Source organism: Lissotriton vulgaris, chromosome 2_1 (assembly GCF_964263255.1).
Source record: "Lissotriton vulgaris chromosome 2_1, aLisVul1.2, whole genome shotgun sequence".
NCBI lineage: Eukaryota > Metazoa > Chordata > Amphibia > Caudata > Salamandridae > Lissotriton > Lissotriton vulgaris.
The window spans coordinates 761,785,519-761,810,649 of NC_141687.1; the positions used below are offsets into that span (position 1 = coordinate 761,785,519).

The window sequence follows — 25,131 nt, forward strand, 5'->3', positions numbered from 1 at the left end:
GTCTTGAGCTTTCTGTGGCTGTCTCACCTCTATGATGAGGTGAGTTTTGGGAGAACGTATGTATCTGCTGTTTTTTTGGGCTATCTGTTGGGCCGGTTTTTACTGTTGATTTCTCGGACAATAAAACAAACACTGGCTACAGCTAGCTCTAATCCATGCAGTTTTCTATACTTTGCAAAAATGTATACAGCGTGTCTTTACAAGTTCAAAACCGCCCAGTTTGCAAATCTGAGCAATTATTTTAGCTGTTTGATTCTCTAATGGGGGGAGGACATATTTTAGTACTACTGAATTGGGTAGTATTAAGACTTGTTATTATCAGTGCTTTTAGGAATGGCAGATGCTGCTGAGGGTGAGTAGGTAAACATGGTGTGGGCGGGTGCGTTGGTTGGTGCTTTGTTGGCGCTAAAAAGCAATACTTCCACCAAAAGTGGAGGGTGTCTCCCTAAACAAGCAGTCACTTTGCTCTGCTCCTTAGAGCTCACCAGGCACATTACATGTGTTCTTATAGAATCCTCACCCACATGCTAATCATCTGACATGCTTCATTATCGGTCCTCACCTGGTGAGATAATCACCACCGGGTGGGCTTAACCTTGCAGTGAGAGGGAGCATTTTATATTCTCTATGGGACATATTACCAAGCAATAGCGATAATTATCGCTATTGCTTGGTTAGCGGGAAAAAAATATCGCTGAGCACCGGGGATTTTTACCGCTGAGATACCTTGATATTATCAAGGTTTATCTCAAAAGCGGTAAAAATCCTGCGAAATGCATGAATATCGCTGAAAAATCAGCGATATTCATGCATTATCGTGACAATGCTCTTAGCCATGTTATCCATCTTCCATTGGATAACATGGCTAAGAACTGCTTTTAGCAGGCGTTAGCTTTTGGAGATATTCGCGCTTAGCGCGAATATTTCCAAAAGTTGTTAATAGGCGTTAGAGATGTTAGCGACTGTTTTCAGTCGCTAACATCTTGGCACGCCCACTTTGCATGTCATTAGCGATAATTATAGCTGACATGCAAAGTGGGCCCCTAAATGCCCGCTATCGCCTACCAGCTGTCGCTAACTGGTGTTAGCGACAGCTTGGTAATAGGGCGATAAAATTATCGCCGCATTAGCAGGAAAAAGTCCCGCTAATGCGGCGATAATGCCCTTGGTAATATGCCCCCTATGTTCCTAGTGGGATCTTAGGACATACAACGTTAAAAATATCTCCAGGGAACCCTAATCACATTTTTTAATAAGAGGGACCCTGTGAAATGGTTAAAAACATAACATGACACAAAAAGGTATATACTGAGCCAGTGTGTCTATTCTAGGTTGACACGTTTTATCTGCTTTGCAAGATGTGCAGATTTCATCAGGACCTCTAAGGCCCTTGCACTCCTAACATATAGTGAGCAGGAGTTATGCATCTACACACAGTCCATGCAAGATCAAGAGATAGTTACCCAATCCTTCTATACAAATGGAGTTGAATGAAAACTGGAGCTTATTCACTTCAAGAATCTTAAAAATAGTTTAAACAATTATACCTGTGCACCTCACTACACACTCTAAACCAGTGAAATCTCTAGCCTTAGAGGTACCATCATCTATAAGACAGGATAAGTAACTTGGTGTGACCTAAAGTACCTGTAACAGATAGTGTTCAAAATACCTTCAGTCATCTCATTATCCAAATCTAGGCCGGCTTTAGGGTGGTGCTCCTGATGTAGCCGCACCTGCCGCTGACTTTGGTGGGGGGTGTTGTATTTAAAAATAACTTATGGGTTTAAAAGCATGTGAACTTCCTTGTGCCTCCAGCAATTTTCATGCAAATATAAAAATAGCAAGATAACTGTGTTGAATAATGTTCCTGCTGGTGAGAGACGGAATTTGGCCTAGAGGTAGTTTTGACTCATCATTAAGCAGCACAGACGGTTACTGTGCCTGCTGCAAAGAATGTGTACCATGCAGATCACAACTGAGTGGGAGTGAACTAGCAGCAGAGCTTTAAAAAAAAATGAAATGTATGTCAGAGAGGGGCTTTGGAGAGATAAGGGACATTGTTGGAGAGTGGCAGTGAGGGGATTCAAGAAGTAGCTAATGGGTGGATGCCTAAAAAAGACTTGTACTGGGTGCCAGCAGCGCTAAAGCCGGCCCTGATCCCAATGTATTCACACAGTGCATCACATATCCACACACAAAGAGGAGAGTAAATACATGAATGCAAAATCAGGCTCCTAGTGTTTTTGGCGGGGACATACATGGCAACAGAAATTATCCCGGCCTCATGGGAACAAATGTGCAAGCTTGCTGGGATCAAAGGTCACACTAGCTTTAAGTGGGATGAACAACTAGTGGGGTCTCTCTAAATGGGGCATGGCAAACCTGTTAAAGGGGGGTGGCAAAACAATTGGGGTCGTAGCCTATATCACAAGCGTTAGAATCATGTACCTAAGAAATTCATAAAATCGCATTCAACAATGATAATAAAATAGCAAGAAAAGTTATATTTATTTACCATAAGCAATAAAACCAACAAACACTTTATGTTTAAAGTATTTTATTGAAAGGGTACACAGAAGAAAAGGAATAACATTCAAGCAATGGCAGTGTGCTGCAGTCCCGGGAGCCCATCTTCAAGTAAATGCTACATGTCCCGCAAGAGCAGTATAGGCTATGTGGGCTCCTCTCCCATCAACATTACATACAGTAATACCCTGAGGTAGAAAAAAAGTGTCCGTGCCCTCCCTTTTGAAAGAAAACAGTTCCCCCCGACTCCCCCCACCCCCTTCTCGTCCCCCAACACCCTCCCAACACCCCCGTCCAGTGTCCCGTCTGTAGCCAAACCCACGGTGGTTAGCCCCCCCCCCCACTACCCCTAAACCTCATCCAACCCACGATTATTGTGCAGTGAACTCTAGCGGTGGTGTCAATCTCAAGAGCCTCAAGTACCTCGGACAGGTCAGTTCCCTGAATTCGGTAGCTAACAATGCGTGGAAGGGCTGCCACAACTCCCCGAATTGCTCCACCTCCCCGGCCATCATCAGTGACAGTTTTTCCATACCCAGAACGTGCCACAGCCTATGCAACCAGCCCGTGATAGATGGAGCAGTTGTGGTCCGCCAATGGATTAGGATATTCTGAACGGCGGAGCCCAATGCTATAGCTATTTGTCTGCCCCTACGGGATTTCAATGGATACATCAGCCCGTTGGGCAAGCCCAACAGGACATATGCCGGGAAGCGGGGTAACTCTATTTCAAACCGAGCGTCAACCTCATCCAGCACCTCCTTCCAATAAAGGCTCAGTACTGGGCACTCCCACAGGATGTGTGTCAATGTCCACATCCTCGCCAGCATGTATTATCAATATGCCTGTCCATCTCGTGCAATCGCTCCGGGGTGTAGTATGAATACGTAGACACTTTAGTGAAAGTTTCAGTAAGCCCTACATGATATGCAGAATGCTGTGCGCGATATGAGATCTGGTCCCATTCTTTGTGGCTCAACGTTCTACCCAGCTCTCTGTTCCAGCGTTCCCTACCTGGATTATGAAAGTGTAAGGGGGAGGGCTGCAGTAACTTGTATAGATCTGTGATGAGCTTAGCATCCGAAGCACGCGTCACTAGCCACCTCTCGTATGGCAATAGTTTCCTATCTGCCAGCTCGCGTACCTGCGGCTGCAAAGCCCAGTGTCGTACCTGCCAGTAATTAAACAACAGGGGGTGGTGATGGACAGAGTTGATGAATTAAGCAGAATACTCTCACCCAGTCAAGAGATCAGGGCTTAATCCAACACCGTTTTTTAGCTCACTGCACCATCCCAGCTCAGAACCTGGCTATATGCAAATTAGTCTGTCCCTGGCCCAGTGTCTCATGGGAACAGGGCAAACCAAACTACCAAGCCAATTCTTTCACTGGGAAGGAAACAAGCTACCGGGGACCGGTTTCTGGCATTTCAGCCGTCTTCGGCCCGGCTTGCTTGAATCCTGATGGTGCAATGAGCTAGGGACTCACGTCTGAGTATACCCTTCCACGCTTATGGTGGACAAAATAATTAAACAACAGGGGGTGGTGATGGACAGAGTTTCTGAATTAAGCAGAATACTCTCACCCAGTCAAGAGATCAGGGCTTAATCCAACACCGTTTTTTAGCTCACTGCACCATCCCAGCTCAGAACCTGGCTATATGCAAATGAGTCTGTCCCTGGCCCAGTGTATCATGGGAACAGGGCAAACCAAACTACCAAGCCAATTCTTTCACTGGGAAGGAAACAAGCTACCGGGGACCGGTTTCTGGCATTTCAGCCGTCTTCGGCCCGGCTTGCTTGAATCCTGATGGTGCAATAAGCTAGGGACTCACGTCTGAGTATACCCTTCCACGCTTATGGTGGACAAAATAATTAAACAACAGGGGGTGGTGATGGACAGAGTTTCTGAATTCGGTCCATCACCTGTTGTTTTTGCAATTCCGCTATAAGTATACTGGGGATGCCCAGACGTGGGTCCCAGGCACTCCACACCACTGGAGTCAAGCTAGCCGGGCTGATGAGAGGTGTTACCTCGAAACCGGTCCGGTCCTCGGATGCTTGATTCCGTTATGGGAAGGACATGGCTTTTGTAGTTCAGACTGGACTGTTCCCATGGGGCACAGGGTCAGAGCTGATTTGCATATCGCCATTGTCTAACCCAGGGTGGTGTGGAGTGCAAAAAAACGATGGATTAGGACCCAGATCTTTTGACTGGGTTGAATGTGTGACATTGATCCTCATTCGGTCCATCACCTGTTGTTTTTGCACCTGCCAGTAATGCATCCTGTCCGTCTCAGCCAAGCCATACTCCTCCTTAAGCGCTTGGAAAGGGAGAACTCCATCTGGCCCGTACACGTGGAAAAGTGCCCTACAGCCAGCGGCCCGCCAGTGCGCGAAAGCTCCCTGAGCAACCCCTGGTGTAAAGTCCGGGTTGTCCGCAATAGGAGTAAACGGGGAAGGGAATGTGGTAAGCTCGTACGCCGTGCTAGTAGCGTCCCACACCCTCAGCGGGACCCTTGTTACAAAAGACGCATAAAGATTCGGAGGGCGATGAGCCCTGCGCAAAAAGGGCACCTCCTGTAGAGGGCGACCCGCCACCGCTTGATCTTGAAATAACCAGTGCTTGTCCGACTCCCATCGGCTCCATTCAACCAGATATCAAAGCTGCGCCGCCTGAAAATACTTGCGCAGGTCGGGGATTCCCAGCCTCCCAGACTCCGGTGCCAACATGGAGAGAACTCGTCCCATCCGTGGCTTGCGGCCTTGCCAAATAAAACGGGATAGGATCGATTGTGTCTGTTGAAACCAGCCCTTAGGTGGATGGAGCGGCAGGGCCCGGAATAGGTACAGTATCTGAGGGAGGACAGCCATTTTAACCGCCGCCACTCTCCCTAGCCACGATATCAACCCTTTGCCCCATCTCCCCAATTCCTCCTTAATCTTCCTAGTCAAGGCCGTATAATTGGCTGTTACCATGGCCTGCAACGTGGGTGCCAACAGTATGCCCAAGTACTGGACCTGGTGAGCTGACCAATGCATGGGGAAAAGGCCCTGCAACTCTCGCCGTGTGGCGGGAGTCAAGGAGATATCCAGAGCTGTTGATTTGCCCATGTTCATCTTGAAAGCAGCCACCCGCGAGAAAGCCTCCAACTCACCAATGCATGCGGGCAATGCGCGTCTCGGTTCCTCCAAGGTCAAGATCACATCATCTGCGTAGAGGCTGACTGTGTGGATATATCCCCCCATCTTCACTCCGGTAGCATCCGTATTCTGTCGGAGCCTCTGAGCGAGTGGCTCCATATTTAAGGCGAAAAGGAGCGGGGACAGGGGGCAGCCCTGTCTAGTACCACGCTCTATGCCAAACCTCCGAGAGCCATAGCCATTCACCCGCACCACCGCCGACGGGAACCTGTAACCGTTAAAGACCAGGGTCCGAAATTTTTCACCTATCCCCATTCTCGTCATAACCCGCTCCAGATAAGGCCAGTGCACACGGTCAAACGCCTTTTCGGCATCCACCGAAAGGAGCATCCTTTCTCCCGGAATCCTGGAGGCCTTCTCCAGAACGTGCACCACTCTCTTGGTGTTGTCCACCGTCTGCCTTCCGGGGACAAAGCCAGCTTGATGGCGGTGCACGTCCTCCAATTCCTTTACCTTTTGGGTGAGCTCGTCTCGCTTCTGCTTCCGGTCCCTGTTTTCCGCTGAGGAGATCACAATAAATTCCCCTCTGACCACTGCTTTAAGAGCGGCCCATTGCGTCGCCGCCGAGGTATCTGCGTTATCATTATGCGTCTGAAAGTCCCTGATCACCTCCGTAATTCTTTCCACCACAGACTTCCTGTGTAACAGAGCGTCTCGAAGTCCGGCAGAGAGAAGCTCCCTGAAACCGGTGCGTGATCCGATAGAGATAAGACCCCCACCTCCGACGCCGTAGCTAAAGCATGTACCGGACCGGTAACTATGAGGTGATCCAGCCTCGCGTAGGTTTTGTGTGCATGAGAGTAAAAGGAGTAATCTCGGTCTGCAGGGTGCAGGTGGCGCCAAAGGTCATGAAGATCTAGGTCCACAAGTTGGGATTTAATTGCTTGTGACATTTCCCCTGTCTGTGGAGAGCGCTGTGCCGACCTATCTATAGTGGAGTCTGCCACCATATTTAAGTGCCCACCCAAAATTATGTGCCTGTCTGGAGATGCTGTTATGTCCACCAAGGCCGAATGAAAAAAGCTATCCTGACGCTCATTCGGGCAGTAAATCGAACCAATGGTAAATGTCAAGGCCCCCAACTTGAATCTGTGTCCTAATAGTCTCCCTTTATGTTCTGCAAACTTGTGGAGGACCTCCCCTCTAAAGGAGCTCGACACCAGGATCGCCACCCCGGCCGTCTTAGTGTTAGACAAGGAAAAAAGCTGTGTGGGAAATTTGCGGGATCTCAACCTGTGGCAATCTCGTGCAAGCAAATGAGTCTCCTGTAGAAGACAAATGTCCGCTTGTGTGTTCTCTAGTAGGGATAGAATCGCCCTCCTTTTAACAGGGTTGTTAAGTCCCTTAACATTAAGGGTTACCACCTTAAGAGTTGCCATCTAGAATCAAGACAGAATGTGACATGCAGTAGGTCCCGAGTGTAGGGGGGAACCTATGAGCTTCAACCACCTGTGTCTCCCCAATAGACCATCGTGAAAAGATCAAGAACACTGAACGGATTGCACTCCCCCCTCCCCTGCCCAACTCCCGACCCGCCGTTACCTCAACTCCCCAACTCCCCTTCCTCCCGTACCCTGTTCGGACCCCCAACTCCCTCCCCTCCCTTCCCCCCCAACCCCCAAAACTCCCCAACTTCTTCAAACAAATCGTCCCAGCCATGTCCTGTCCGGACAAGTCCGTGGAAACCTATCGTAGTGGACGTCCAGCCACATCCTTCCCCCTCTGCCCCCCCCCCCAACCCTTCATGGCACTAAGCCGGCAGAAACAGAAATGCAAAGTCGTTCTCCCCCCGGAGCAGTCTTACGCTGTTAGTGCGACTCCATCATGCACCAGTGCATCTCTGGAAGCTTCTTGAATAGCACTCGTCATTTCAGCCCTGATGGTAGGCGAACTCGGACGTTGGGATGCCGCTGATGTTCTGCGTCTCGAAACCCTGTGCCAGCCGTCCCCAGAGTTGCGTCTCCTGCGGGGTGTGGCGGAGGCCTCCTCTTCCGCAGTGATCCCCAACACCTCGCACGTGTTCTGTAGGGACCTCAGTTGATGTAGCACACCGTTCCAACGGAAAATAAGCCTGAAAGGGTGGCCCCAGGAGTACGGCGTTTTGTGTTGTTTCAAGAAGTCCGTTGCAATTTTAAACGCTTTCCTCTTCTGGAGGGTGATGATGGACAGATCTTGATACAAGGCTACAGGGTGTCCTCTAAACGTTAGCGAGGGTTTTTTCCTGGCCTCCGCCATGATTCTTTCTTTCAGGGGAAAGTCAGGGAGAAACGCAAGGATATCCGGCGGTGGGCCCGAGGCACGCCTACGAGGCTCCACTCGATGAGCTCTGTCAATCCGCACTGGAAAGTCTGCTGCTTCGCCCAAGATGTCTCTGAAGAGTTCCCTTAGATATTCCGCCACATCCATCCCCTCTTTGGTGGATGGTACTCCCCGGACCCTGATGTTATTCCATCTAGAACGGTTCTCCAAGTCTTCGTTGTGGGCCTGGAGGTCCAACTGTTGGTCCCTCAAACGCAGCACCTCCTGTTGTAGTTGCGTGATCTCCTCGTCCTGCCTCTGAGCAGAGCCTTCCACCGTGACCACTCTCTCGCCAAGGCCGTCAACTTCTCTCCGGATCTCGCAAACCTCCCCGGCCACCTCTTGCTTCAACGCCTGGAAGTCGTCTCTCAGCGTCCCAAAAAGCGACTCCAGAAAGGACCGAGTGACTGGGGGCTCACTGCCTCCCGTTGCATTGGAGCCACTCGCTGCGTTCGGGGACGGCTGGCTCCGGTCGCCCCTGGTTTGAGACCTTCCAAGCATCTCGGGAAGAGTGCAGTTGCCTCGTTTATTGCCCTTCTGACTCGTCATTCTGTCGTCCAGGCCACCTAGCCAAGAGCTGGCACCTCGTCGGCTGGGCACCGGGGCTCCGGGACAGCAAATCCCCCTGCCTCGTCCGGCTAGAAGGGCTCCGCTCCGTATCGTTTCTCCGGGACCCTCCTCGTCTAAGGGGCGACTACAACGGCTGGGCGCTGTCGCTTCCGGTTTCGCTACAACCAGGGGCAAAAGGTCGGTCCCTGCTGTGCAAACCGGGTCTTCTGGTCCGTTTCGTTCCTCGGTCACTGCCCAGTGAGCTACGGTGAAGCGATCATCCCCGACGTAGGACTCACAGGCTCAACTCTACGCCGTCCGGTGCTTCATCATCACCGAGAGCCAAGATGGCTCCTCCGGGTGATCCTGTAGGCCATTGTTCCCCCTCCACCGAGGGTATCAGCTAAGGGCGTCACCCAGCCCGTCTCAAAGTCAGTCACTAGCCGGCTAGATGCGGACTCCTTCACAACAGCCAGAGGGTCCCGATTCCTATCTTGTCGCTGCAACACCGTCGCTGCTTGTGCGTCCAGTGACCCCGCCCTTCCAGCTCATGGGCCTCCGATCAGCTAGGCCGAAGCCGCGGCCTCAATTTGATAGGGATCAGCAGCTAAGGGCGCGTTGTCTCCGGCAGCAGCACATCCCCATTTCAGGTCGCAGGTCTCGACCCGGAGCTCAGTGTGGCACCCTCCGCCGTACCACCGCCGGCTTTTACGTGCTTCAGGGAAGGAGCTCAGGACAGCCGCAGCCAGGATGCCATTTCCCCCTCGCGTCTGGTCTCTGCGTTGTTCAGCGTTCCGGGCCGATTCCTGAGTACACCGAGGCTAGAGCAAGGCTCTGGTACAGCCCGAGCCTTTCCCGCACCTTCCCCACCCGGTTTCTCACCGATGGGGGGGAGAACAAGCTATATTAAAGGCTCAGGGCCCGGGCCGGGTCGGGAGCTCCGGGAGAAAGCGTCTCCTTACTCTGCCATCTTGGCCACGCCCCCAAAAAACACTTTAGAAAGCATAAATGATTTACATTACTTTGGAACCTTTTGCAGGCAAGCCACGAAGTGCTGGCCTGACAGGGTAGTGTATGTGCTGTTTTTTTGGCCATCTGTTGAGCTGGGTTTTACTGTTGAGTTCTCGGATATTAAAACAAACACCGGCTACAGCTAGCTCAAATCCATGCAGCTTTCTATACTTTACAAAAGTCTATACAGCTTGTCTTTACAAGTTCAAAACTGCTCAATTTACAAATCTGAGCAATTTTTTAGCTGTCTGATTCTGTAATGGGGGCAACTTTTATTTTGGTACCCAGGCATATTTTCCATCCCAGTCCGACCATGCCAAGCCAAGCCCTCATGTCATCCTCCAAGAATTAAGGATAAAGCATCAACCTTTCATGTAATTTCGAAATCGTTACAAAGAGGGCTAATGTTAGGCCTATATTCTCGAAAAGAGCCTGAGCAATTACTCTATTTCACTGAGCCCCCCTTTTGCACATAATCACGAACAGGTATCAGGGCCAGACTGGGAACCACAACCGGCCCTGGTAAAGTGCTCGGTTGCCCCCCCCCCCCCCCCACTGGGGGGGGGGAGGGGGTAGGAGGTGCAGCCGAGCTCCTTGCTGGGCCGGTTTTCGGCTGATTTTGGTACAGGGCCGATTTTGCAAAACGGCCCTGTGACAAAAACGGCCCCCAGGGGCCCATAACCGGCCCCCACCCGTGCGGCGCACTGGGGGATTGCCTGTTGCCCGCTATGGCCAGTCCGGGCCTGACTGGTATGTTCAGAATGTGCGCTGTACAAGCACATCGCTTGTGATTGTTCTAAACGTCTATATGGCAATGTGAGGTTTATTGCTGTTGACTGGTACAGTCCTGGGTGATGGATATGAACCAAAGCAGTTTTGTTTCATGTGACTGGGAGAGTGTCAAGCAGTAAAAGGCACATATTAAGCAGACTCTGTGAACTACAATTGACTATCTGAATGCTGAATCTTAAAGTATTCGTTTTAGTGTGCGTTATATATTGTTTTGTAGTTGTATTATATGGCTCTTACTACACCTGACGAGGCATTGCAGTGCTTTACATTCTGTAAACACAGAGGAAGCCCGCATGACCCTACGAGAACCCGCGTGTGATCAAATGCTACAGCTACTAATGGGATACATCATGCTTTAGTACAACATTACTCCACATTCATAGGTGGTGAACAAGGGAGGTGATACTGCACCTGGTAAACACTTCAACCTGCAGTATTAGTCTTAGCTTTACCAGAACCTGTAATTCCTGCCCAAATAACGAATAATGCGTCTCTTTGAATGAGGGCCTTGGCTGAGGGTTACTATGTTGTTACAACTTTAGACATGAAAAACAAGGGCGCGGTGGACATACTAGGTGATGCTGAATGAATAGAACCACCCCTCACACCAGGGATATCCCTGATCTATTTTAAGGTCACGGGCTGTGACTTTAGACAAGATCTTTTAAAATGCTTTGTTAGTCTGAGATCCACAAAATATGTGACTGTCGGAATCACTCTTGATCGCAAGACTACAATGAGTCAAGAAGATTAGGGGATTCAATGGATACAGCATGTAATATAACATGGGGAATACAATAAGCACAGCCAGTTAAAGATAGCATGATTTCAAGAAAATCTGTAAATCTTGGTCATTGTAAAATAAGTGAATCGATAGGAAAAGTGTCTATTCGTTTTTGTAAGGTGCCAATGCTTAATAACAGACCCAATGCAGCCCTTGCGGCACAGGGCAGGGCAACCCTTCAGGGGTGCCATTCAGTCATAGTGCATGGCTTGGGCCCCTCATCAAATTGTGCAGGGCGGGGCGCCATTTTACGCTATTACACTACAAGCTGCACAGGGGTACAGAGTGTCTGCGTCGTTGTGCTACAATGGCTTGGAAACTCGATGGTGGTGTAGGGTAAGACTGCCTGTGCTTCACGATGCCCTGAAGTGATTCTCTCCACACAGAGGACATTATTTATGAAAGCCTTGGGTCACTTTTTAAAATGGAAAGAAGTTATGTACGGGTGACGCAAGGCCTTCATAAATAAGGCCCAATGAGTCGGGACATGTGGTGAGCGGCAGTCTGTCCTGCTGGCCTCTCGGCCGCACTCCCGGCTGTGCACGAATAGAGAGTGGCAGCCTTTCCCTGCTAAAGAACAGAAGCTCAGTGTGTGCGCATGGTCTGCAGTGCCCTGACTCTGAGGGCACACATACTGCTGTGAGACAGGGCCCTGCACAGGTCTGTGTGCGCCACTCGGGGCGTGTGCTGAAGAGGTTCTTGGGTTCCCCATTGTGCTTACAGAACACACCCCCTCCCTACCTTTCCTGTACCCTACTGAGGGTTGGTGTCGCATTTGTGAAAACATTTCATAAACTAGGCCAGTCCCGGCGAAGCGCCACCTGAGACTCATCCTATTCTGATGTAACTGTCCATGGATGGGCTTATTGCCAATAACACCTCATCGAGCAGCAAAGCCAAGGTCGAGTCCACACAAAATAACCCAGGGCAGCTGGAAACGGCTCAAAAGTGACTAGCCACGTTACTCAAATCGAGCAGAGAAAGTTTTACGTGTGCCTCTTGTAGCCATAGGTGAGACATGTTTCTTAGGCCTCCACCAGTATGTATTGCCTGCGCAAGGCACATAAAAAAAAAACCACCGATCCCGACAATGACCCATTTCAATGCCCTCTTTTAAAAACTGTCAGTGCTCAGCAGCGGCGGGGCTGCGGCGGGGCTCCGGCGTGCTTAAAGCCCTGGTTTACACACTATAACAATGTTAATGTTAATGGTACTTGTAAAGCGCTAACAATCATCCTAAATTAGGCTATCACGGCGCTGTAATGGCTGTAGTGAATGTCAGTGATAGGTAGATAATAGAATCCATGTTTTAATCAGGCTTGGGGAAGAGAACTGTTTTTAATTGCTTCCTGAAAGACAGGTAGAAATCTGTCAGTCTAAGATTCACGGGCAGCTCATTCCAGCTGGTCGCTGCCAGGTGAGAGAAGGCCCGTCCGCCCATCCTTGTTGTTTTCACATGGGTAGTTCTAGCTCTTGCTGTTGTTTGGGAACGCAAATTCCTGGACGGTGCATAGAATTTAATTTTGTTTTTTAAAATGCATGGGCTTGTATTGTGCAATGCTCTATGTGTTATGCACAATAGTTTAAAAGTAGCCCTTTGCCTCATTGGCAACCAGTGGAGCTCTCTTAGGCAACTCTTGGCTGGATCATATTTTCTTTTGTTGCAGATTGCTTTTGCCGCAGCATTCTGCACGACCTGTAGTTTAGAAAAAAGATAGTCAGCCATTCCCACAAACAGAGATTTTCCATAGTCCAGCCTACTCATCAGTAGGGACTGGACTAGGATCTTTTTACACTCAGTAGGAATCCATGGAAAGACTCTTCTGAGCATTTTCAATACTGCAAAGCCTTTACCACAGATTGTTGATACATGGTTTTTCATGCTCAGAGTGTTATCCAATGTCACACCTAGATTTTTTGCCGTTATTGTCGGGCTGGGGGGAGCGCCCAGGGTTATAGGCCACCAACTGCTGTCCCATAGCTGTGTATGTCTGCCGAACAATAATATTTCGGACTTGTCTGCATTTAACTTAAGGCAGTGGCTATGCATCCAGTTGGCTAATTCGGTGAGGAAATTTAATAGCCTGTCCTTTGGGTCATTTTCCTCATCTAATGTGATCATCAGCTGGGTGTCGTCTGCATAAGAACAGATAGCGACACCCCATTTTCTTCCTATTTCAGCCAAGAGGAAACAAACACATTAAACAATGTTGGGCTCAAAGAGGCCCCTTGCGGGACCCCATATTTGATGTTCCCGGGAGGGGATGAGAAATCACCCATCCGTACAGATTGTGTTCTATCTTGCATAAAGGATCGCAGCCACCCTAATGCATTTTCCCGGATACCTTTCGCAGCGAGAATTTCCAATAACCGATTGTGTGGTACGGTATCAAATGCCGCCGAGAGGTTCAATAGTATCAGGGCGACTGTATTTCCCTGATCTACCTGGGTTCTGATGTTATCTGTCATTGCCAGGATTGTTGTCTCTGTGCAATTATTGGTCCGGAACCCTGTTTGAGAGATATCTAGTAAATCGTTGGTTTCCAGGAAATTGGATAGTTGCCTATTGACTAATTTTTCTAGTACTTTTGACAAATAGGGTAACTGTGAAATAGGCCTATAGATTGCCGGATTATTGATATCAGAGCCTGCTTTTTTTAATAACGGAGTAACTGTGGCAGTTTTCCAGATTTTTGGAAATTCTGCAGAGGTTAGAGAAAGATTAAATGCTTTTGTTACGACCGGACAAATTATTGGAGTTAGTTGAGAGAAAATATGATATGGGCATGGGTCCAGTGGCGAACCTGATTTTACTTCTAGCATAACAAGCATTTGCAATGCAATAAGTCCCGCTTTCATGTGAGTATAAGCTATTGGCATTGTAACTGACAATGCCTTTGATTTATGTTTTGGGTTTTAAAACATAAATAAATAGCATTGTCGTTTACAATACTAATAGCTTAAACTCTTGCAAATGTGAAACCTATTGCATTGCAACAAAGGGCCTTCTCGACCTCTCGTTAGATTGTAAATATCAGAGGAAGAGACCGGCCTGCAACGTCTTCAAAGTAGTAATAAATAGTGCAGTGAAGAAGATGTGTGAGTGTTGTAAATTTCACAGACACCTAGTGTGAAGTGAGATTTGCATATGATCCGAGCTATAAATACCAACAAAGCGCTCCATCACTTTTCGCTCTGCGCTTACACTGTCGTGGCTCAGGAGGAAGAGCAGGAGGGGGGCTATTTCCTGCCCTCTCCGTGATTTAAGTGTGCAGTGTGGCACTGCATAATGTCACTGCTATCTTTGGCCTAATAAAAACACTCCAGCTGTAGAAGGGCCCTGGTTTCACCTCCTGGTGCAGGGCAGGCTGTGCTTTATGGCACGCATAGAGGGAGGGAGGGATGGTACTGTGACCCTGCCATTACTAGGTAGGGAGAGGTGCTGAGGTGGTGGTATTGGTGGTGGTGGTGGTATTGGGGGTGGTAGTGTTGGTGGCATTGGTGGTGGTGGTGGTGGTATTGGTGGTATTGGTGATTGTGGTATTGGTGTTGGGGGTATTGGTGGTGCTGGTATTGGTGGTGCTGGTATTGGTGGTGGCGCTGGTATTGGTGGGGGGTATTGTTAATGGTGGTATTGGTCGTGGTGGTGGTAGCATTGGTATTATTGGTGGTGGGGGTATTTGTGCTGGTACTGGTGGTGGAGGTATTGGTGGCAATATTTGTATTGGTGGTGGTGGTATTGGTATTGGTACTGATATTGGTGGTGGTGGTATTGGTGGTGGTATTGGTGGTGGTGGTATTGGTATAAGTGGTGGTATTGGTGGTGGTGGTATTGATGATGGTATTGGAGGTGGTGGTATTGGAGGTGTTGGTATTGGTGGTGGCTGTGGTATTGGTGGTGGTATTTGTGGTGGCAGTATTGGTGGTGGTGTTATTTGTATTGGTGGCGGTGGTATTGGTGGTGGTGGTATTGGTGGTGGTGGTATTAGTGGTATTGGTAGTGATGGTATTGGTCTTATTGGTATTGGTGGTGGTGCCAGTATTGGTGGTATTGGTGGTGGTCTTATTGGTATTGGTGGTGGTGCCGGTATTGGTGGTGGTATTGGTTGTGGTATTGGTATTACGGGTGGTATTAGTATTGGTGGTGGTGGTACTGGTATTGGTATTGGTGGTGGTGGTGGCAGTGGTATTGGTGGTGGTGGTGGTATTGGTAGTGGTATTGGTGGTGGTGGTATTGGTGGTGGTATTTGTGGTGGCAGTATTGGTGGTGGTGTTATTTGTATTGGTGGCGGTGGTATTGGTGGTGGTGGTATTGGTGGTGGTGGTATTAGTGGTATTGGTAGTGATGGTATTGGTGGTGGTCTTATTGGTATTGGTGGTGGTGCCAGTATTGGTGGTATTGGTGGTGGCATTGGTTGTGGTATTGGTATTACGGGTGGTATTAGTATTGGTGGTGGTGGTACTGGTATTGGTATTGGTGGTGGTGGTGGCAGTGGTATTGGTGGTGGTGGTGGTGTTGTTGGTGGTGGTGGAATTGGTGGTATTGGCGGTGGTGGTGGTATTGATGTTGGTGGTATTGATGTTGGTGGTATTGGTGATGGTATTGGTGGTATTGGTAGTGGTATTGGTGGTGGTGGTATTGGTGGTGGTATTGGTGGTGATATTGGTGGCAGTGGTGGTATTGTGGTGGTGGTATTATTGCTGGTGGTGGTATTGGTGGTGGTGGTATTATTGCTCGTGGTGGTATTGGTGGTGGAATTGGTAGTGGTGGTATTGTTTTTGGTATTGTATTGGTGGAGGTGGTATTGGTACTGGTGGTATTGGTGGTGGTAGTATTGTTATTGATGGTGGTGGTATTGCTGGTGGTGGTTTTGGTGGTGGTGGTATTGGTGGTGGTGGTATTTGCGGTAATGGTGGTATTGGTGGTAGTGGTGGTATTGGTGGTGTTATTGGTATTGGTGGTGGTAGTATTGGTTGTGTTTGTATTGGTGGTGGTATTAGTGGTGGTATTGGTGTTGGTGGTATTGGTATCAGTGGTGGTATTGGTGGTGGTGGTATTGGTGGTGGTGATGGTATTGGTGGTGGTGGTATTGGTGGTGGTATTGGTGGTAGTATTGGTGGTAGTATTGGTGGTAGTGGTATTGGTGGTATTGGTGGTGGTGGTGGTATTAGTATTGATGGTGGTGGACTGGTATTGGTGGTGATGGTATTAGGGGTGGTATTGGTGGTGGTGTTGGTGGTGGTGGTGGTATTGGTGGTGGTTTTGGTAGTGGTGGTATTTTTTGGATATTGGTGGAGGTGGTATTGGTATTGGTGGTATTGGTGGTGGTAGTATTGTTGTTGGTGGTGGTATTGGTGGTGGTGGTATTGGTGATCGTATTGGTGGTATTGGTTTTGGTATTGGTACTGGTGGTATTTGTATTGTTGGAGGTGGTATTGGTGGTATTGGTGGTGGTGGTGGTATTGGTGATGGTATTGGTGGTGGTGGTATTGTTGATGGTATTGGTGGTGGTATTAGTAGTGGTATTTGTGGTGGTGGTAGTATTGTGGTGGTGGTATTGATGGTGGTATTGGTGGTGGTGGTATTGGTGTTGGTGGTAATGGAGGTGGTGTTATTGGTGCTGGTGGTATTGATATTGATATTGGTGATGGTGGTACTGGTATTGGTGGTGGTGGTATTGGTGGTGGTCGCAGTATTGGTGGTGGTGGTATTGGTGGTGGTGGTAATAGTGGTGGTATTTATATGTGGTGGTGGTATTTGTATTGGTGGTGGTATATGTATTGGTGGTGGTATATGTATTGGTAGTGGCATTGGTGGTGGCGGTATTGCTATTGGTGATGGTATTGGTGGTGGCGGTATTGTTGGTGGTCGTGGAATTGGTGGTGGCATTGGAGGTATTGGTGGTGGTGGTATTGGTGATGGTATTGGAGTTGGTATTAGAGTGGAGGTGGTATTGGTGGTGGTGGTATTGTTATTGGTAGTGGTGGTATTGGTGGTGGTATTGGTGGCAGTGGTGGTATTGGTGGTGGTGGTATCAGTGGAGGTGGTGGTATTCTTGGTGGTGGTATTGGTGGTGGTACTGGTGGTGGTGGTATTGGTGGTGGTATTGTTGCTGGTGGTATTTACAGTATTGGTGATGGTATTGGTGGTGGTGGTATTGGTGGTATCAGTTGTGGTGGTATTAGTGGTGATGGAATTGGTGGTGTTATTGGTATTGGTGGTGGTATTGGTGGTGATGGTATTGGTGGTATTGGTGGTGGTGGTATTGGTGGTGGTGATATTGGTGTTGGTATTAGTAGTGGTGGTGGTATTGTAGGTTGTATTGGTGGTGGTGGTGGTATTTGTGGTGGTATTGGAGGTGGTGGTGATATTGGTTTTGGTTGTGGTGGTATTGGTTTTGGTTGTGGTGGTATTGGTGGTGTTGGTATTGGTGGTGTTAGTATTGGTGGTGGTAGTGGTATTGATGGTGATGGCATTGGTATTGGCGGTGGTATTGGTATTGGTGGTTATGGTGGTGGTGGTATTGGTGGTGATGGTTATTTGTGGTATTGGTGGTGGTGGTGTTGGTGGTATTGGTGGTATTGGTGGTGGTATTAGGGGCAGTGGTTTTAATGGTGGTTGTGGTATTGGTGGTGGTGGTAATTGTGGTATTGGTGATTGTATTGGTGGTTTTTGGTTGTGGTGGTATTAGTGGTGGTATTGGTGGTGTTATTGGTATTGGTGGTGGTGGTATTTGTGGAGGTGGTGTTCGTGGTGATGGTATTGGTGGTGGTATTGGTGGTGGTATTGGTGGTGGTGGTGGTGGTATTGGTGGTGGTGTTGGTGGTGGTATTGGTTGCGGTGTTGTTGCTAGTAAAACAGGCTCTTAAAAAAAACATCAGGTGGTTTTAGTACAGATGACAAGTAACATAGATATGCTGTTGTCCGCTTCAGCCCATTAGCACACAATTATGTGCTCCCTGGAATTCACATGACTTAATTTGCTGATCATTTCTAAATCCATTTTACTTAGATAAATGTATTTGTCTGGTTCTTCCAATGAGACTTAATCACTAATAGGGACTCGCAAAATGCAGGGGAGAAAGCCATATGTACACACGGAAACGAGGAGGCACGTGTTGAGGCTAGACCTCTGTATTCGCGGAGACACCCTAATGAGCGGCCATGTGGCAGCCATCTTGAAATTCCCAGTGGACCTGTATAAGCATGTGTCGACTGTACTGCTGTTGTAACCAATCAGCCCTGAATGTGGGAACGAGTTGGCCATCTTGAAATTCTACAAGGGGCACCTAATACTGCTGAGTGAAACATCTTTAACTGAAATGGGATATTACTTCACTAATATCTCACTAGTCCTGTTAAGACTTTTTTCTAAACACCTGTGAATGATGACACTGGATCTTGCATGGAATCCCTATATATGAGGGCGGTCTATGAATCCCAAATTTCACGCGGTACAACCTGGCGGCATTGCTGCAATGGGTGATCAAGTAGTTTGCTCTAGAGAAACATAACAAGACAAGATACGTGGAGTTTAGCCTGAAACGAATAACTGTACCACTGGTAATATGGGGTGAGCTCCCCAGCCGGTATAAACTCCCTACCCACACTTGTCCATATTGTGGGCGGTTGCTGAGACAGAAACTGGCTAATAACCGGCTGCAAATCACTGTATTCCTTCACCCTGGCTCTCTTGCATCCCCAGGTTCAAGCAAATGGAACTAAGGGTGTCTGATGAAATCTGGTCAAGTGCTGGTATTTATAAACATGGTTGGTAATGGAGTTCAAGGCAATATCCTTGGGGAACCTATAAATACAACTACCACTGGGCTGTTTCTTAAGGCATGACCACATCGCGGCTATGCTGAGGCAGACTTGGGGTTGTGAATCCACTGAGCAATTAGAGCCTAGAACTTTCCATTGCTTCTGAATTTATTAAATGTGGTGACATAACTATATTTAGCACTGTGAGGATATTTTGGGAACAGAATTTTCCAGTGAAAGAATTGACATAAGATCTACACCTTGCTGGTTCCTAGGAATGCTGGTTTTCAAACTGGTTTATTTTTGTTTGAGCTCTCTGAGAAGTTCATCACAGCTGTATAGTAGTACATTATGCATATAAACTGCAATATAGAGCCTGTGTCATATACAACATATACCATCATGAAGAATAGACCCAAGAAGGGTCTTGCTGACCTTCAAGCCTCTTCTCCAGAGGGGCACAGCAACAGTTACTTGCGGCACTACAGACCCATGTTCCAGCATGTAAAGTTCAGGCAGATAACAGAGGTGTGGCGTGATTTGCATGGATTATTAGCAATATGAAGGGGGGGGATAATGTAGGGGAGAACTCATCCTCCTCAAAAAACATAAAGAATTACCCTCTCAACTGAACTGACCGGGAATTCTGCACCAGAAACGCAAATCATGCTTTTTATTGGTGAACCCTCACTCACCAGAGTTACCACTTGGTGGCATGCTTCAATATTGGGTTCCTTTTCGTTTTGCTGCGGAATGGGGCATGCTGCTACCTGTGAACTACATTGGACCACTAGATGGTATTCAACCAATGTATCAAGTAAAGTAGTAGATGGAGGGGTAATGTTGGTTGCTAAATACTTTAATGTATACCCTAGCTGGTATGATTAAAAACTGGGAAAGAAATTGGGAACTTAATGAATGGTTCAATGACCTTAACTTTTTTTTAATGAAAGTTAATTGTTAAACACATAGGGGTGTGTCTATGATGTAACCAAGTGAACGCTGCCAAATAAGCAGGATTCCTGTCCATTGCTCATCTCAATCCCTGGAATAAATATCTGGACACATACTTACAGTCTACTCTTCATTAGTGTGATGGTGGACATCAAGGTAGCAGAACCGGATTCCATTAGGAGCACGTGGATAGAAACTACTTTACCCATGAGACTTAGCGCTATTGTATGCATGCTGGAATAAAGCGTAATTTCGCTTAAACTGGAAGGACGTAAGCAGGGGTCAGCCCGCATTCCTTTTCAGATTAATCTTGGTTCCTTTTGTTGGTGGTGGAGTGAAGACGTGAGCGCTGCTTGGTCTGGTAAGGGAGTTTTAATACCGTTCTGCATTAGGGTGATTTGCCAAAGCCCTATGACGTTCATAGCTTCGTGAGTGCTGAGTTCGTTTTGGGGCAATCTGGATGTATGCAATTTCGGCCGGGGGCAGGTTAATGCTGCTTCATATAAAGGTCTTTGGAAAGACCATTTGCTTGACTGTTTTCTTACTGTGAGTACTGTTGAGGAGTTATGCTTAACGGAGGCAATTTGATCAATTGCGGAGTAATACAACATAGTATTTCTGTGTAAAAGACATTACGCTGTGATTTGAAAACAGCAGATGAAATCTGGATGCGTGCAAATTTCCTACTTATACTTATTGGGTGTAGTATCCAAGTGGCCCGGAAATAATACGAGGCAACAATAAGATTACCAGATCAAACAATGTGGGTGCTGAGTTGGACCGTGCTTCTTTTGCGCTATGCTGTTAATATGCGCAAACAATAATGAATGACTGCTCATTAAAGTCTTTTTGACCATTCTTAACAGGCGGTCCTGGAGACATAGTGGTTTGGTTCTTCCCCCTGTGAGGCAAGGCGTGTATGTTTTATAGGTGGGTTTATAGTATGGTGTTTTATATATATACGTGTATATATAAAGAAGATCTCACTATTGATGGGGACTTGGTATTAACATTTTTATCCAAATTACAAAAAACTTACTTGAAGTATTTTTGGGCGAAAAAGAAGGTCATGATGAAATGAAATCCGCTCTTCCAACAATTTCCATTTAAAGTTATCTTTTGTTCCAGGCACATTAGGCTCTTCTACATATACAAAGATATACCAGCGAGAGAGAAGAGGCTAAATGGTTTGCTTATGCTGCTTTATTTCTTTCCGAATCTCCTTCCCTGCTGTTCCCTGTCCTACCTTCCCTCAATTGATCACCTCCATCTTCTGTGCTGTTATAGCAAATAGAATTGAGTGTGCCACGAGGTGGATCAAACTGAGCAACGAACTGATCCTGAGAGCTGGATGAACTATGTTTGACAGAATAATCTGCCCAAGTATTTTCCTTTCCTGTTCCGTTCAGAACCAGTATGGCCACATTGGATGATGTCTTTGCGGCATTGGCCATGGTACAACAGGAAGTAACAGCTTCATGTGCTGAAACAGCAGCCCTACTTGAGAAAGTAGATAGAATGCAAAGAAACCCATTTGAGGTAAGTACTGGATGCCCTGCTGGGGGGGGGGCATCCTAGCATATTGGGGGAAGTCCCACAGCTACTACTCCAATAATAGTAGAGGTCCCTACTCTCATTCCGTTAGCAGCCCCTGAGTGCAAGTGGTCATGACACAGATTACAGGGCGACCTAGGGATTTTCCCACTAACCCGGCCTGAGTAGTGTTCATACTTGGCGGGAGATGCCACTCAATGGGAGCTCCTTTAATTTGTAGGGATGATCAGTTACTGTCATATGGCCGGTAGTGTCATTGTGAACATCTCTAAGTTAGCATGAGCTCTAATGTCATGATGCTGCTTTTGCGCACATTACTACATGGCTTTCTTTTGCAGTACTCTGTCTATGCCTTTCACATGAGACCCGTCTGCTTTGTGCGTTCTCGGTTTGTTCCTGGAGTTTAGTCTGAACACGGTGAGCAAGGTCGATAAACAATACCCGTTGTTATTCTGTTCTGGTCAGTCACTAGCACATAGACATAACACGCTAACACAGCTGCGGACCTTTCCAGGGAGAAGAGCATTGTTGTGCCTATGATGTAGATATACCATCGAGGCACGAAGGTATTGGGTCTGCTGACAAAGCCCAGAGATCTTCTATTATGTAATAGTACTTCTTCTTACCAAGGGGAGGGTGGTTAGGCCTTATAGTCCTTCATCCACTGTCTATATAAAATGACATCTCCCTTTATAAGATATGGACTTGCTACAATGCTAACTGTTTTACGTTTAATCGTTTTACTGCTGTAGTGGCTTGTATACTGCGCTGTAGAGCACAAGAGTTAAAATAAACATTTTAAACTATAACAGTGTCTCTGTCAATTCTTATTGTGGACAAGTACAAGTGAGTGAGCAAAAGGGTACATCTTGTTACCGTGATTCCTGAGAGAGTCAGGAGGGTTGTGTTCTGGGGTGTCTAATCATTTGTATCTTCGTGATTGTTAAGGAGAGCGAGTGAGAAACTATAACTTGTCCGTCCTGGGGTTGTGGGTACTGAGGCGGTAGGAAGGCTTAGCCCCCATTCACTATGGTCCCTTATTTCTGTGCATAGTTATGTTTATGTGCAGAATCCCTGCAACATGGTGCCACCAAAGTTTTGTCTGGTACTTACCTGCGAGACTCCTGAGTAGTGCATGTCCACAACTTCCTTATTGGCTTGCTGAAAAATGTGGGCAACTCGAAGCTGATTTCAAAATACCACTCCTGTTGAGAGACACAGGATATTGACTAGGAGCTTATCTAAAGGCCTTGTTCCTGAGTTAGCTGATTGTAACACTTGGGGTAGAGTGTTTGCAGTGGTATATTCGATGTGCTATGGCACCCCCTCAATGACCGTTCTCCTTTCCGTGATAAAACGTGTTCAAGATGAACATGGGGCCGAAGTGGCCCTGGACTTGGGAATTAGACTGGTGGGAGTGTTCGACATTGTTTGCGATATGATCCTTGATAATGTGCAGGGTGAAGCTGTAAGCTTAAAAGTAGCTCAGCACTTGGAGGCTGTTGCTGACACAGACAAACCGTGTGAATTACCAAAGAGTATTGATAAAGCTTATAAAACCTTGGGGTGCAATAGTCTGGGAATTAATCCTTTACTCAAACTCACCACAACAAAAAACCAAAACTGAGAAGGACGGGCACCTGTTCTTTCTTAAAAATAACTGGAGTAAAAAACAGAGGCAGTAAAACCAGAAGCAAGGTTCGCATGCTGGTTCACCGACATCTGATTCTTCTGAGTGTACTTATGAGTTGCGTGACCGCACAAAACTATAGATTCCAGACAGACTTCAAGTCCCTGAACAGCGCTCTTCTCGTTCTTTGCAGGACACATTGGACTCTCAAGTCAGTGGTGGAGAAAGCCATGATCGCAGGAAAGGCGCGACTGGTCAGCAGGGACAAGATCAACCTCGCCAGTTTGAGGTAAAAGCCAAACAGGAGGGACTGCCTTGTTTTCAACCCCCTTATCAAGTCAAATGGTCTTTATTCGAATGTTAACATATCCACAAAAGTGCAAATCATCATCACAACCAATATCATATAAATATATAATCACATAAAATACATTCATAGTAAAATCGGGGTAAGGATAAAGACTTAAGCATCGACATAGGACCAATATGCAAGGATAGCAATAAAGTGCAATATGCATTCTGTAAACAACAAATCTAGCGATGACAGTGTAAACATTAACCTAAGTGCAAAGCAGCGAATATTAGTGCATAAATTGTTCACTGTATTTGTTGCATATTCATGGAAACTCGCGAGCGTATTGCTGATAACAAAAAGGAGCTTACTCTAAAAATATTGTCATCACTACCTAACTGCTGTTTTTCATAAAAAGCTAAATTGAAATCTATAATAGCATCTACTTTAAAATAAGGAATCAGATATTGTTTAGTGTATCTAGCATAAAATCCACAGAAAAACAGAAAGTGTAACAAAGTTTGTTTGCAGCCGCTGCCACACGGACAAGGCAGGTTCTCCAGATTTTTGTTAAAACCTAACGGGAAACAGTGTGAATATTTTATACTTCCGTCCCTAAGGCGAAATAGCAAGCTCCTATTCATTCTCCCAAGATTTTTACTGAGATATACCTGCGGCATCTTATTATTTATGCCAGATAGCACCGAAAGAGGAATATATCTGATAATCGATGATTTATGGAGCTCCTTATTTTCTCTTTCCTCGTGGTATAAGTTATACAATGCCCCTCTTACAGATTACAAACTTATACCGTCTATAGCTGGAGGGGTTGAGAAAATGTGCTCCAATCTTACACTGCCTAGGCTTTTCTTCACTGCACATAAGCACGGTATGTGACTACCCCTGTCACAGCGGGGTCTCCTCCGTCAGCTTATTCCACCATCCCATGCGGCCAAGCGCTCGACACCATATTTGGAATACCACCTGTGTAACCACCGGGAGTCTCCTCCTCTTTCTCGCCGAGTATAGCAGCGCATGCAAAGTATCAGGTTCCATCAAATACCTCTCAAGGGCATAGGCCAGATCACTGCGATCACCATACCACCACTCGTTTAACACCAACAAGTGGGAAGCTTGGTAGTAAGATAAAATATCCGACGACGCCAGGTCACCACAATACGTGGAAAGGAAGCAGGTTCCTCTGGGCTGAGCACCCCCAGCCCAGAGGAAGCGGCCCAGTGCCGAATTGACCTGACGAAACCACTGCGGGGAGACAGGGTAGGGGTGGTTCTGTAGCTGATAGAGCAGACGAGGGAGGGCCACCATCTTAAAAATGGCCGAGCGGCCATACAGATTCAGGGGCATGCGGGACCATGTCTTCATATCGGACCGAACCCTGTGCCATACCGGAACGATGTTACATTCCCACGAGACACCCGGCATATCCGTTAAGAATACTCCGAGGTATTTAAAGCCCCCCACCACTTCCTGTAGAGTCGACGCCCAGTCACCCAGCGCCACGCCACCTCCCAGGGTCCATAGAGTATATTTCTGCACATTAACGTGAAGTCCCGAGACCTCTCCAAACACCCTCATAATTTCAAGGACTCTCGGGCCCGACTTATTGAGGTCTGTGAGAAAGAACAGCATGTCGTCTGCATAGAGAGAAATCCTGTCGGACGGCCCAGATTCCCACTCAAACCCCTTCATCTGCGCGTCTATGCCGTACCCACGCCGCAAGAGGTTCCATGGCGAGGGCGAACAGATATGG

General features: G+C 47.4%; 1 pseudogene; it reads right to left on the reverse strand.

The window, feature by feature from the left end:
* Positions 1–25,131, reverse strand: part of LOC147731112 (uncharacterized) — a 62,593-nt pseudogene that overhangs the window by 25,505 nt on the left and 11,957 nt on the right.